Source organism: Aegilops tauschii, chromosome 2 (assembly GCF_002575655.3).
Source record: "Aegilops tauschii subsp. strangulata cultivar AL8/78 chromosome 2, Aet v6.0, whole genome shotgun sequence".
In the NCBI taxonomy this organism is placed as follows: domain Eukaryota; kingdom Viridiplantae; phylum Streptophyta; class Magnoliopsida; order Poales; family Poaceae; genus Aegilops; species Aegilops tauschii.
Genome location: NC_053036.3, coordinates 242,076,496 through 242,092,077, shown reverse-complemented (window position 1 = coordinate 242,092,077; position 15,582 = coordinate 242,076,496).

Sequence of the window (15,582 nt, the reverse complement as noted above, 5' to 3'; positions counted from 1 at the left end):
TGATCCTGCGCACGGTCGCGGTGGCGGCGGCCGAGGAGGCGCTGCGCTGGAGTTTGGTCGCCGTGGTTATGGGCAGTAGGCCGCGGGTCGCGCCGAGCGCGGCCGCCGCTGACGTGGAGGCGGCCGTCCCGGTGGTTGTGGAGGTGTTCACGGTGCATCGCTTCTGGCCGACGGATTTCTTGCTCGTCTTCGACTCTCGGGCGGCGCGTGTTGCGGTGGCTAGCGTCGGCGAGGTGTGCGGGAGGGGCTTCTCCCTGAGGCTCTCCCCCTGGAACCGGCAGTTGCAAGCCACTCGGCAGAGGTTTCATTATCGCGTTCGGATCGACATGGTGGGGTTGTTGCCGCATGTCTGGAGTCGCGACACGGCTCAGATTGTGCTCGGCTCGGCGGCGTGGGTGGAGCGCCTTGGTACTCGGACGGCGAGCCGTGCAAACCTGGGCAGCTTCGAGGCGTACGCTTGGACGGATGATCCATCCCTGCTGCCCAAGGAGAAGATCGTCCTGGTGGAGGAGCCCGACGAGGCGATGGAGGTGGAGCTAGCGGACGACCTAGTCCTGCCGGCGGATGCGCTTGTGCCGCTGGAGAAGACCATGCTGGAGTATGCGGTCAAGGTGCACTTGGTCACCACGGAGAACACGCTGGAGGGGTCTGGTCCTTCCTTCGGCGACGACGGGGATGACGGCGACGATGGTGGCTTCGACCTGCCCATGGCGGACCCGAATGGCCCGGGCGGCGCGCGCAATGCACGCCACCGCTTTACCTATTCCAGGGGCTCGCGTGATGGTGAGGGGGGCCGGCAGTGACATCCTGCTCGCCGCGGCGACGCATACGGCCACCGTAGGGTGGCTGTGGATTTGCCCACCACGGTTGCGCCCTGGACGACGCGGCCTGCTCCGGGCACCGCTGCGATGGCGGTCGGCCGCGAGGTTGCCATGCCTGAAAGGCTGGTCACGGTGCTGACTGCGGCGGCTGCCGGCGAGGTGCCGCCGGATGCCGCCGGTGGCGAGGCGGAGGTGGTTCCCCCGCTTCGGCCGGTCCAGCAGCCGACAGGCGACACCACGGGTTTGGGCGCTCCGGTGACGCAGGTGGAGATGGTGGCTTCCCAATCAGTGACGCCGGCGGCCATGGCCGTCGGGGATGTGGGGCCTGTGCAGGCTCCGAGGCTGGCTGACGTAGGAGGGCCGGTAGACGTGGCGGGGCCCGCGGATCAGGTCAGGGTCAGCAACCCGCTTTTGACCAGGGTGGAAGGCGTGCATCAGGCCGAGAGGATTCCAGAGTCCGAACCGGCCGATGGCTTCTCGACACCTGTCCCATGCGGGGCCAGGGAGGATCTGGAAAGTACGCCGCGACAGCTCGTGAGTGGCCCAGATCGGTGGCTGCTTTCGCCAGAGGATGGAGCTGAGGAGCCCGGCGAGTTTCGAAATTTGAATCTCGCTTTATCAGCCTCCAACGCCAGTTGGGATAGCTCAGGACCGATTCGCGCGGCAGGCGGGCAGGTGGGCGCGCACGACACCTTTGTCGTCAGCCTATCAGGCTCGGTGGCCAGTAGCGCCCATTCCACGACACACTCATCCACCTGTCCGCTGTCAAGGTTCAGGAAACGGTATGTGAAGACGGTGACGCCTGTCCTGTCCAGGCCGAGGAACACGAGGCAGAAAAGGAAGCGCAGGACACCTCCTTCCACGGTTCGGCGTAGCTTGAGGATCAATGGACGACTGCAGGTGGCGCTTCGGTGAAAACCCAACAGCGCACACTCATGGTGCAGCTCAGGATCGCACGTGAGGGAGAGGTTATCGATGAGGAAGCCATGCTGGCATACCTAGAGCTCTTTTCGAGGCCGCTCCAGCAGTCTCACATCGCGGTATTGTGGGGCTCTTTGGTTGGCAAGTGGACGTGCTGCCACTTGGCCGGGATGTGAAGGGGGTAGCATTTTAGATGCTGCTCGCCTGGTGGATAGATGTAGGTCTTTTCATATGGCAGATCCGACCCAAACGGTGGTTGTTGCTGTTGGGGAATGCAGTAATTTCAAAAAAAATCCTACGATCATGCAAGATCTATCTAGGAGATACATAGCAACGAGAGGGGAGAGTGTGTCCACGTACCCTCGTAGACGGAAAGCGGAAGCGTTTAGTAACACGGTTGATGTAGTCGAACTTCTTTGCGATCCAACCGATCCAAGTACCGAACGTACGGCACCTCCGCGTTCAGCACACGTTCAGCTCGATGACGTCCCTCGTGCTCTTGATCCAGTTGAGGACAAGGGTGAGTTCCATCAGCACGACGGCGTGGCGACGGTGATGATGATCGAGGTGTGTAACTGTGGAGGGGGCACCGCACATGGCTAAAAGATCAACTTGTGTGTTCTAGGGTGCCCCCTTGCCCCCGTATATAAAGGAGGGAGGGGGAGGCCGGCCAGCCAAGCTAGGTGCGCCGGGAGAAGGGGAATCCTACTAGGACTCCAAGTCCTAGTAGGTTTCCACCTAAAGGAGAAGGGGGAAGGAAGGGAGAGGGGGGCCGCGCCCCAACCCCTTGTCCAATTCGGACTGGGCTTGGGGGGGCGCCACCTCCTGGCTGCCGCCTCTCCTTCCCACTAAGGCCACTAAGGCCCATCAACTCCCCGGGGGTTTCCGGTAACCTCCCGGTACTCCAGAAGATACCTGAACTTCTCCGGAACCATTCCGATGTCCGAATATAGCCTTCCAATATATCAATCTTTATGTCTCAACCATTTCGGGAGTCCTCGTCATGTCCGTGATCTCATCCGGGGCTCCGAACAAACTTCGGTTCATCAAATCACATAACTCATAATACAAATCGTCATCGAACGTTAAGCGTGCGGACCCTACGGGTTCGAGAACTATGTAGACATGACCGAGACACATCTCCGGTCAATAACCAATAGCGGAACCTGGATGCTCATATTGGTTCCTACATATTCTACGAAGATCTTTATCGGTCAAACCGCATAACAACATACGTTATTCCCTTTGTCATCGGTATGTTACTTGCCCAAGATTCGATCGTCGGTATCATTATACCTAGTTCAATCTCGTTACCGGCAAGTCTCTTTACTTGTTCTGTAATGCATCATCCCGCAACTAACTCATTAGTCACATTGCTTGCAAGGCTTATAGTGATGTGCATTACCGAGAGGGCCCAGAGAGACCTCTCCGATACTTGGAGTGACAAATCCTAATATCGATCTATGCCAACCCAGCAAACACCTTCGGAGACACCTGTAGAGCATCTTTATAATCACTCATTTACGTTGTGACGTTTGATAGCACACAAAGTGTTCCTCCGGTATTCGGGAGTTGCATAATCTCATAGTCTAAGAAACATGTATAAGTCATGAAGAAAGTAGTAGCAATGAAACTTTAACGATCATAATGCTAAACTAACGAATGGGTCTTGTCCATCACATCATTCTCCTAATGATGTAATCACTTTCATGAAATGACAACACATGTCTATGGTTAGGAAACATAACCATCTTTGATAAACGTGCTAGTCAAGTAGAGGCATACTAGGGACACTTATGTTTTGTCTATGCATTCACACATGTATTAAGTTTCCGGTTAATACAATTCTAGCATGAATAATAAACATTTATCATGAAATAAAGAAATAAATAATAACTTTATTATTGCCTCTAGGGCATATTTCCTCCAGTCTCCCACGTGCACTAGATTTAGATTAAGTGATGATTCTAACACCCATGGAGTTTTGGTGCTGATCATGTTTTGCTCGTGGAAGAGGCTTAGTCAACGGGTCTGCAACATTCAGATCCGTATGTATCTTGCAAATCTATATGTTCCCTTCCGACACTTGATGACGGATGGAATTGAAGCGTCTCTTGATGTGCTTGGTTCTCTTGTGAAATTATGGATTCCTTTGCTAAGGCAATTGCATCAGTATTGTCACAAAATGTTTTCATTGGAGTGATCTCGGAGTGACAAATCCTACTCTTGATCTATACCAACCCAACAAACACCTTCGGAGACACCTGTAGAGCATCTTTATAATCACCCAGTTATGTTGTGACGTTTGATAGCACACAAGGTGTTCCTCTGATATTCAGGATTTGCATAATCACATAGTCAGAGGAATATGTATAAGTCATGAAGAAAACAGTAGCAATAAAACTTAACGATCATTATGCTAAGCTAACGGATGGGTCTTGTCCATCACATCATAGTCCTAATGATGTGATCCCGTTCATCAAATGACAACACATGTCTATGATTAGGAAACATAACCATCTTTGATAAACGTGCTAGTCAAGTAGAGGCATATTAGGGACACTTATGTTTTGTCTATGTATTCACACATGTATTAAGTTTCCGGTTAATACAATTTTAGCATGAATAATAAACATTTATCATGAAATAAGGAAATAAATAATAACTTTATTATTGCCTCTAGGGCATATTTCCTTCAGTTGTGGCATACTAGGGACACTTTGTTTTGTCTATTATTCACACATGTATCAAGTTTCCGGTTAATACAATTCTAGCATGAATAATAAACATTTATCATGATATCAGGAAATATAAATAACAACATTATTATTGCCTCTAGGGCATATTTCCTTCAGTCTCCCACTTGCACTAAAGTCAATAATCTAGATTACATTGTAATGATTCTAACATCCATGGAGTCTTGGTGCTGATCATGTTTTACTCGTGGAAGAGGCTTAGTCAAGGGTCTGCAACATTCAGATTCGTATGTATTTTGAAAATCTCTATGTCTCCCTCCTTTACTTGATCGTGGATGGAGTTGAAGCGTCTCTTGATGTGTTTGGTTCTCTTGTGAAATCTGGATTCCTTTGCCAAGGCAATTGCATCAGTATTGTCACAAAAGATTTTCATTTGACCCGATGCACTAGGTATGACACCTAGATCGGATATGAACTCCTTCGTCCAGACTCCTTCATTTGCTGCTTCCGAAGCAGCTATATACTCTGCTTCACACGTAGATCCCGCCATGACGCTTTGCTTGGAACTGCACCAACTGACAGCTCCACCATTCAATAAAAATACGTATCCGGATTGTGACTTAGAGTCATCCGGATCAGTGTCAAAGCTTGCATCGACGTAACCGTTTACGACGAGCTCTTTGTCAACTCCATAAACGAGAAACATATCCTTAGTCCTTTTAGGTATTTCAGGATGTTCTTGACCGCTGTCCAGTGCTCCACTCCGGGATTACTTTGGTACGTCCCTGATATACTTATAACAAGGCACACATCAGGTCTGGTACACAGCATTGCATACATGAAAGACCTATGGCTGAAGCATAGGGAATGGCTTTCATTTTCTCTCTATCTTCTGCAGTGGTCGGGCATTGAGTCTAACTCAATTTCACACCTTGTAACATAGGCAAGAACCCTTTCTTTGACTGATCCATTTTGAACTTCTTCAAAACTTTATCAAGGTATGTGCTTTGTGAAAGTTCAATTAAGCGTCTTGATCTATCTCTATAGATCTTGATGCTCAATATGTAAGCAGCTTCACCGAGGTCTTTCATAGAAAAACTCTTATTCAAGTATCCTTTTATGCTATCCAGAAATTTTATATCATTTTCAATCAACAATATGTCATCCACATATAATATTAGAAATGCTACAGAGCTCCAAAAGTCTCTATACTTCTCCAAAAGTCTGTATAAAACCATATGCTTTGATCACACTATCAAAATGTTTATCCCAACTCCGAGAGGCTTGCACCAGTCCATAAATGGATCGCTGGAGCTTGCACACTTTGTTAGCACCCTTTGGATCGACAAAACCTTCTGGTTGCATCATATACAACTCTTCTTCTAGAAATCCATTCAGGAATGTAGTTTTGACGTTCATTTGCCAAATTTCATAATCATAAAATGCGGCAATTGCTAACATGATTCGGACATACTTAAGCATCGCTACGGGTGAGAAAGTTTTATCGTAGTCAACTCCTTGAACTTGTCAAAAACCTTTTGCAACAAGTCGAGCTTTGTAGACAGTAACATTACCGTCAGTGTCAGTCTTCTTCTTGAATATCCATTTATTTTCTATGGCTTGCCGATCATCGGGCAAATCCACCAAAGTCCGGACTTTGTTCTCATACGTGGATCCCATCTCAGATTTCATGGCTTCAAGCCATTTCGCGGAATCTGGGCTCATCATCGCTTCCTCATAGTTCGTAGGTTCACCATGGTCTAGTAACATGACTTCCAGAACAGGATTACCATACCACTCTGGTGCGGACCGTACTCTGGAAGACCTACGAGGTTCTATAGTAACTTGATCTGAATTTCATGATCATCATCATTATCTTCCTCACTAATTGGTGTAGGAATCACTGGAACTGATTTCTATGATAAACTACTTTCCAATTCGGGAGAAGGTACAATTACCTCATTAAGTTCTACTTTCCTCCCACTCACTTCTTTCGAGAGAAACTCATTCTCTAGAAAGGATCCATTCTTAGCAACGAATATTTTGCCTTCGGATCTGTGATAGAAGATGTACCCAATCGTTTCCTTTGGGTATCCTATGAAGACGCACTTCTCCGATTTGGGTTCGAGCTTTAAGAAATGACAACTTTGGTTTCTTGCCAAACCATAGTTCATAAGGCGTCATCTCAACGGATTTTGATGGTGCGCTATTTAAAGTGAATGCAGCCATCTCTAAAGCATAACCCCAAAACGGTACCGGTAAATCAGTAAGAGACATCATAGATCGCACCATATCCAATAAAGTACGGTTATGATGTTCGCACACACCATTTCGCTGTGGTGTTCCAGGTGGCGTAAGTTGTGAAACTATTCCACATTGTTTCAAATGAAGACCAAACTCGTAACTCAAATATTCACCTCCATGATCAGATCGTAGAAACTTTATTTTCTTGTTACGATGATTTTCCACTTCACTCTGAAATTCTTTGAACTTTTCAAATGTTTCAGACTTATGCTTCATTAAGTAGATATAACCATATCTGCTCAAATCATATGTGAAGGTAAGAACATAACGATACCCGCCACGAGCCTCAACACTCATTGGACCACATACATCGGTATGTATTATTTCCAATAAGTCAGTAGCTCGTGCCATTGTTCCGGAGAACGGAGTTTTAGTCATCTTGCCCATGAGGCACGGTTCGCAAGCACCAAGTGATTCATAATCAAGTGATTTCAAAAGCCCATCAGCATGGAGTTTCTTCATGCGCTTTATACCGGTATGACCTAAACGACAGTGCCACAAATAAGTTGCACTACCATTATCAACTTTGCATCTTTTGGCTTCAATATTATGAATATGTGTATCATCACAATCGAGATTCAACAAAAATAGACCACTCAGCAAGGGTGCATGACCATAAAAGATATTACTCATATAAATAGAGCAACGATTATTCTCTGATTTAAATGAATAACCGTCTCGCATCAAACAAGATCCAGATATAATGTTCATGCTCAACGCTGGCACCAAATAACAATTATTTAGGTCTAAAACTAATCCCGAAGGTAGATGTAGAGGTAGCGTGCTCACGGCGATCATATCTACCTTGGAACCATTTCCCACGCGCATATTCACCTCGTCCTTAGCCAATGTTCGTTTAATCCGTAGCCCCTGTTTCGAGTTGCAAGTATGAGCAACATAACCAGTATCAAATACCCAGGTGCTACTACGAGCATTAGTAAGGTACACATCAATAACATGTATATCAAATATATCTTTCACTTTGCCATCCTTCTTATCTGCCAAATACTTGGGGCAGTTCCGCTTCGAGTGACCAGTCCCTTTGCAGTAGAAGCACTCAGTTTCAGGCTTAGGTCCAGACTTGGGTTTCTTCTCCCGAGCAGCAACTTTCTTGCCGTTCTTCTTGAAGTTCCCCTTCTTCTCTTTGCCCTTTTTCTTGAAACTAGTGGTCTTGTTGACCATCAACACTTGATGCTCCTTTTTGATTTCTACCTCCGTAGCCTTTAGCATTGCGAAGAGCTCGGGAATTGTCTTGTTCATCCCTTGCATATTATAGTTCATCACGAAGCCTTTATATCTTGGTGGTAGTGATTGAAGAACTCTGTCAATGACACTATCATCAGGAAGATTAACTCCCAGCTGAGTCAAGTGGTTATGGTACCCAGACATTCTGAGTATGTGTTCACTAACAGAACCATTCTCCTCCATTTTGCAGCTATAGAACTTGTTGGAGACTTCATATCTCTCAACTCGGGCATTTGCTTGAAATATTAAATTCAACTCTTGGAACATCTCATATGCTCCATGACGTTCAAAACGTCTTTGAAGTCCCGATTCTAAGCCGTAAAGCATGGCACACTGAACTATCGAGTAGTCATCAGCTTTACTCTGCCAGACGTTCTTAACATCATCATTAGCGTATGCAGCAGGCCTAGCACCTAGCGGTGCTTTCATGACGTAATTCTTCTGTGCAGCAATGAGGATAATTCTCAAGTTACGGACCCAGTCCATGTAGTTGCTGCCATCATCTTTCAACTTAGCTTTCTCTAGGAACGCATTAAAATTCAAAGGAACGGTACCACGGGCCATTGATCTACAACAACATAGACATGCAAAATACTATCAGGTACTATGTTCACGATAATTAAAGTTCAATTAATCATATTACTTAAGAACTCCCACTTAGATAGACATCCCTCTAGTCATCTAAATGATCACGTGATCCAAATCAACTAAACAATGTCCGATCATCACGTGAGATGGAGTAGTTTTCAATGGTGAACATCACTATGTTGATCATATCTACTATATGATTCATGCTCGACCTTTCGGTCTCAGTTTTCCAAGGCCATATCTGCATATGGTGGGCTCGTCAAGTTTAACCCGAGTATTCTGCGTGTACAAAACTGGCTTGCACCCGTTGTATGTGAATGTAGAGCTTATCACACCCGATCATCACGTGGTGTCTCGGCACGACGAACTGTAGCAACGGTGCATACTTAGGGAGAACACTTATACCTTGAAATTTAGTAAGGGATCATCTTATAATGCTACCGCCGTACTAAGCAAAATAAGATGCATAGAAGATAAACAACACATGCAATCAAAATATGTGACATGATATGGCCATCATCATCTTGTGCTCATGATCTCCATCACTGAAGCATCGTCATGATCTCCATCGTCACCGGCGCGACACCTTGATCTCCATCGTAGCATCGTTGTCGTCTCGCCAACTATTGCTTCTATGACTATCACTACCGTTTAGTGATAAAGTAAAACAATTACATGGAGATTGCATTGCATACAATAAAGCGACAACCATATGACTCCTGCCAGTTGCCGATAACTCTGTTACAAAACATGATCATCTCATACAACAATTTATATCACATCATGTCTTGACCATATCACATCACAACAAACCCTGCAAAAACAAGTTAGACATCCTCTACTTTGTTGTTGCAAATTTTACGTGGCTGCTACGGGCTTCTACCAAGAACCGTTCTTACCTACGCATCAAAACCACAACGATTTTTCGTCAAGTGTGCCGTTTTAACTTTCAACAAGGACTGGGCATAGTCAAACTCGATTCAACTAAAGTTGGAGAAACAGACACCCGCTAGCCACCTGTGTGTGAAGCACGTCGGTAGAACCAGTCTCATCCAACAATACCGCCTCATCCAACAATACCGCCGAATGAAAGTAAGACGTTGCTGGTAAGCAGTATGACTATTATCGCCCACAACTCTTTGTGTTCTACTCGTGCATATAATATCTATGAATAGACCTGACTCGGATGCTACTGTTGGGGAACGCAGTAATTTCAAAAAAATTCCTACGATCACGCAAGATCTATCTAGGAGATGCATAGCAACGAGAGGGGAGAGTGTGTCCACGTACCCTCATAGATCGAAAGCGGAAGCGTTTAGTAACACGGTTGATGTAGTCGAACTTCTTCGTGATCCAACCGATCCAAGTACCGAACGTACGGCACCTCCGCGTTTAGCACACGTTCAGCTCGATGACGTCTCTCGTGCTCTTGATCCAGTTGAGGACGAGGGTGAGTTCTGTCAGCACGACGGCGTGGCGACGGTGATGATGATGTTACCGGCGCAGGGCTTCACCTAAGCACTACGGCGATATGATCGAGGTGTGTAACCGTGGAGGGGGCACCGCACACGGCTAAAAGATCAACTTGTGTGTTCTAGGGTGCCCCCTTGCCCCTGTATATAAAGGAGGGAGGGGGAGGCCAGCCGGCCAAGCTAGGCGCGTCGGGAGAAGGGGAATCCTACTAGGACTCCAAGTCCTAGTAGGTTTCCACCTAAAGGAGAAGGGGGAAGGAAGGGAGAGGGGGGCCGCGCCCCCAACCCCTTGTCCAATTCGGACTTGGCTTGGGGGGGGGGCGCCACCTGCTGGCCGCCACCTCTCCTTCCCACTAAGGCCCACTAAGGCCCATCAACTCCCCGGGGGGTTCCGGTAACCTCCCGGTACTCCGGAAAATACCCGAACTTCTCCGGAACCATTCCGATGTCCGAATATAGCCTTCCAATATATCAATCTTTATGTCTCAACCATTTCGAGACTCCTCGTCATGTCCGTGATCTCATCCGGGGCTCCGAACAAACTTTGGTTCATCAAATCACATAACTCATAATACAAATCGTCATCGAACGTTAAGCATGCGGGCCCTACGGGTTCGAGAACTATGTAGACATGACCGAGACACATCTCCGGTCGATAACCAATAGCGGAACCTGGATGCTCATATTGGCTCCTACATATTCTACGAAGATCTTTATCGGTCAAACCGCATAACAACATACATTATTCCCTTTGTCATCGGTATGTTACTTGCCCGAGATTCGATCGTCGGTATCATTATACCTAGTTCAATCTCGTTACCGGCAAGTCTCTTTACTCGTTTTGTAATGCATCATCCCGCAACTAACTCATTAGTCACATTGCTTGCAAGGCTTATAGTGATGTGCATTACTGAGAGGGCCCAGAGATACCTCTCCGATACTTGGAGTGACAAATCCTAATCTCGATCCATGCCAACCCAGCAAACACCTTCAAAGACACCTGTAGAGCATCTTTATAATCACTCATTTATGTTGTGACATTTGATAGCACACAAAGTGTTCCTCCGGTATTCGGGAGTTGCATAATCTCATAGTCTGAGGAACATGTATAAGTCATGAAGAAAGCCGTAGCAATGAAACTGTAACGATCATAATGCTAAGCTAACGAATGGGTCTTGTCCATCACATCATTCTCCTAATGATGTGATCACTTTCATCAAATGACAACACATGTCTATGGTTAGGAAACATAACCATCTTTGATAAACGTGCTAGTCAAGTAGAGGCATACTAGGGACACTTATGTTTTGTCTATGTATTCACACATGTATTAAGTTTCCGGTTAATACAATTCTAGCATGAATAATAAACATTTATCATGAAATAAGGAAATAAATAATAACTTTATTATTGCCTCTAGGGCATATTTCCATTAGTTGTGTGGAACGTGCGCGGCTTAAACAATCCGGCAAAGCGCAATGCAATAAATAACGCCATTTCGAGCTCGGGCGCGAGTGTGGTTTGTCTCCAGGAGACCAAAATACAGGACATGGACACGTCGCTTGTATGGCACTGCCTCGGGCCGACCTTTGACCAGTTCTTCTGCGCGCCGGCTGTCGGGACCCATGGCGGTATCTGAAGGAAATATGCCCTAGAGGCAATAATAAAGTTATTATTTATTTCCTTATATCATGATAAATGTTTATTATTCATGCTAGAATTGTATTAACCGGAAACATAATACATGTGTGAATACATAGACAAACAGAGTGTCACTAGTATGCCTCTACTTGACTAGCTCGTTAATCAAAGATGGTTATGTTTCCTAGCCATAGACATGAGTTGTCATTTGATTAACGGGATCACCTCATTAGGAGAATGACGTGATTGACTTGACCCATTCCGTTAGCTTAGCACCCGATCGTTTAGTATGTTGCTATTGCTTTCTTCATGACTTATACATGTTCCTATGACTATGAGATTATGCAACTCCCATTTACCGAAGGAACACTTTGTGTGCTACCAAACGTCACAACGTAAATGGGTGATTATAAAGGTGCTCTACAGGTATCTCCAAAGGTACTTGTTGGGTTGGCGTATTTCGAGATTAGGATTTGTCACTCCGATTGTCGGAGAGGTATCTCTGGGCCCACTCGGTAATGCACATCACTATAAGCCTTGCAAGCATTGTGCCTAATGAGTTAGTTGCGAGATGATGTGTTACGGAATGAGTAAAGAGACTTGCCAGTAACGAGATTGAACTAGGTATCGAGATACCGACGATCAAATCTCGGGCAAGTAACATACCGGTGACAAAGGGAACAACGTATGTTGTTATGCGGTCTGACCGATAAAGATCTTCGTAGAATATGTGGGAGCCAATATGGGCATCCAGGTCCCGCTATTGGTTATTGACCGGAGACGTGTCTCGGTCATGTCTACATAGTTCTCGAACCCGTAGGGTCCGCACGCTTAACGTTACGATGACAGTTTTATTGAGTTTTGATGTACCGAAGGAGTTCGGAGTCCCGGATGAGATCGGGGACATGACGAGGAGTCTCGAAATGGTCGAGACGTAAAGATCGATATATTGGACGACTATATTCGGACTTCGGAAAGGTTCCGAGTGATTCGGGTATTTTTCGGAGTACCGGAGAGTTACGGGAATACGTATTGGGCCTTATTGGGCCATACGGGAAAGAAGAAAAAGGGCCTCAAGGGTGGCCGCACCCCTCCCCTTGGTCTGGTCCGAATTGGACTAGGGAAGGGGGGCGCCCCCTTCCTTCCTTCTCTTTTTCCCTTCCTCTTTTCCTATTCCATATGGGAGGTGGAATCCTACTAGGACTAGGGAGTCCTAGTAGGACTCCACACTTGGTGCGCCCCCTCCTAGGGCCGGCCTCCTCCTCCCTTGCTCCTTTATATACGGGGGCAGGCACCCCAGAGACACAACAATTGATCCTTGAGATCTCTTAGCCATGTGCGGTGCCCCCCTCCACCATATTACACCTCGATAATACCGTTGCAGAGCTTAGGCGAAGCCCTGCGTCGGTGGAACATCATCATCGTCACCACGCCGTCGTGCTGACGAAACTCTCCCTCAACACTCGGCTGGATCGGAGTTCGAGGGACGTCATCGAGCTGAACGTGTGTAGAACTCGGAGGTGCCGTGCGTTCGGTACTTGATCGGTCGGATCGTGAAGACGTACGACTACATCAACCGCGTTGTGATAACGCTTCCGCTATCGGTCTACGAGGGTACGTGGACAACACTCTCCCCTCTCGTTGCTATGCATCACCATGATCTTGCGTGTGCGTAGGAATTTTTTTGAAATTACTACGTTTTCCAACAGTGGCATCCGAGCCTGGTTTTATGCGTTGATGCTATGCACGAGTAGAACACTAGTGAGTTGTGGGCGATATAAGTCATACTGCTTACCAGCATGTCATACTTTGGTTCAGCGGTATTGTGAGATGAAGCGGCCCAGACCGACATTACGCGTACGCTTACGCGAGACTGGTTTCACCGTTCGGAGCACTCGTTGCTTAAAGGTGACTGGCGGGTGTCTGTCTCTCTCACTTTAGTTGAACCGAGTGTGGCTACGCCCGGTCCTTGCGAAGGTTAAAACAGCACCAACTTGACAAACTATCGTTGTGGTTTTGATGCGTAGGTAAGAACGGTTCTTGCTAAGCCCGTAGCAGCCACGTAAAACTTGCAACAACAAAGTAGAGGATGTGTAACTTGTTTTTGCAGGGCATGTTGTGATGTGATATGGTCAAGACATGATGTGATATAATGTGTTGTATGAGATGATCATGTTTTGTAACCGAGTTATCGGCAACTGGCAGGAGCCATATGGTTGTCGCTTTATTGTATGAGATGCAATCGCCATGTAATAGTTTTACTTTATCACTAAGCGGTAGCGATAGTCGGAAAAGCAATAAGTTGGCGAGACGACAACGATGCTACGATGGAGATCAAGGTGTCGCGCCGGTGACGATGGTGATCATGACGGTGCTTCGGAGATGGAGATCACAAGCACGGTGCTTCGGAGATGGAGATCACAAGCACAAGATGATGATGGCCATATCATATCACTTATACTGATTGCATGTGATGTTAATCCTTTATGCATCTTATCTTGCTTTGATTGATGGTAGCATTATAAGATGATCTCTCACTAAAAGTTCAAGATAAAAGTGTTCTCCCTGAGTATGCACCGTTGCAAAAGTTCTTCGTGCTGAGACACCACGTGTTAATCGGGTGTGATAGGCTCTACGTTCAAATACAACGGGTGCAAAACAGTTGCACACGCGAAATACTCAGGTTAAACTTGACGAGCCTAGCATATACAGATATGGCCTCGGAACACAGAGACCGAAAGGTCGAGCGTGAATCATATAGTAGATATGATCAACATAGTGATGTTCACCATTGAAACTACTCCATCTCACGTGTTAATCAGACATGGTTTAGTTGCTTTGGATCACGTAATCACTTAGATGATTAGAGAGATGTCTATCTAAGTGGGAGTTCTTAAGTAATATGATTAATTGAACTTAAATTTATCATGAACTTAGTCCTGATAGTATTTTGCAAATTATGTTGTAGATCAATAGCTCGCGTTGTTGCTTCCCTGTGTTTATTTTTTGTTCCTAGAGAAAAATTATGTTGAAAGATGTTAGTAGCAAAGATGCGGATTGGATCCGTGATCTAAGGATTATCCTCATTGCTGCACAGAAAAATTATGTCCTTGATGCACCCCTAGGTGACAGACCTATTGCAGGAGCAGATGCAGACGTTATGAACGTTTGGCTAGCTCAATATGATGACTACTTGATAGTTTAGTGCACCATGCTTAACGGCTTAGAATCGGGACTTCAAAGACGTTTTGAACGTCATGGACCATATGAGATGTTCCAGGAGTTGAAGTTAATATTTCAAGCAAATACCCGAGTTGAGAGATATGAAGTCTCCAACAAGTTCTATAGCTAAAAGATGGAGGAGAATCGCTCAACTAGTGAGCATGTGCTCAGATTGTCTGGGTACTACAATCGCTTGAATCAAGTGGGAGTTAATCTTCCAGATAAAATAGTGATTGATAGAATTCTCTAGTCACCATCACCAAGTTAGTAAAACTTCGTGATGAACTATAGTATGCAAGGGATGACGAAAGTAATTCCCGAGCTCTTCGTGATGCTGAAATCGACGAAGGTAGAAATCAAGAAAAACATCAAGTATTGATGGTTGACGAGACCACTAGTTTCAAGAAAAGGGCAAAGGGAAGAAGGGGAACTTCAAAAAGAACGGCAAGCAAGTTGCTGCTCAAGTGAAGAAGCCTAAGTCTGGTCCTAAGCCTGAGACTAAGTGCTTCTACTGCAAAAGGGACTGGTCACTGGAAGCGGAACTACCCCAACTATTTGGTGGATGGCAAAGTGAACAAAGGTATATTTGATATACAGATTATTGATGTGTACTTTACTAGTGTTTATAGCAACCCCTCGGTAATTGATACTGGTTCAGTTGTTAAGAGTAGT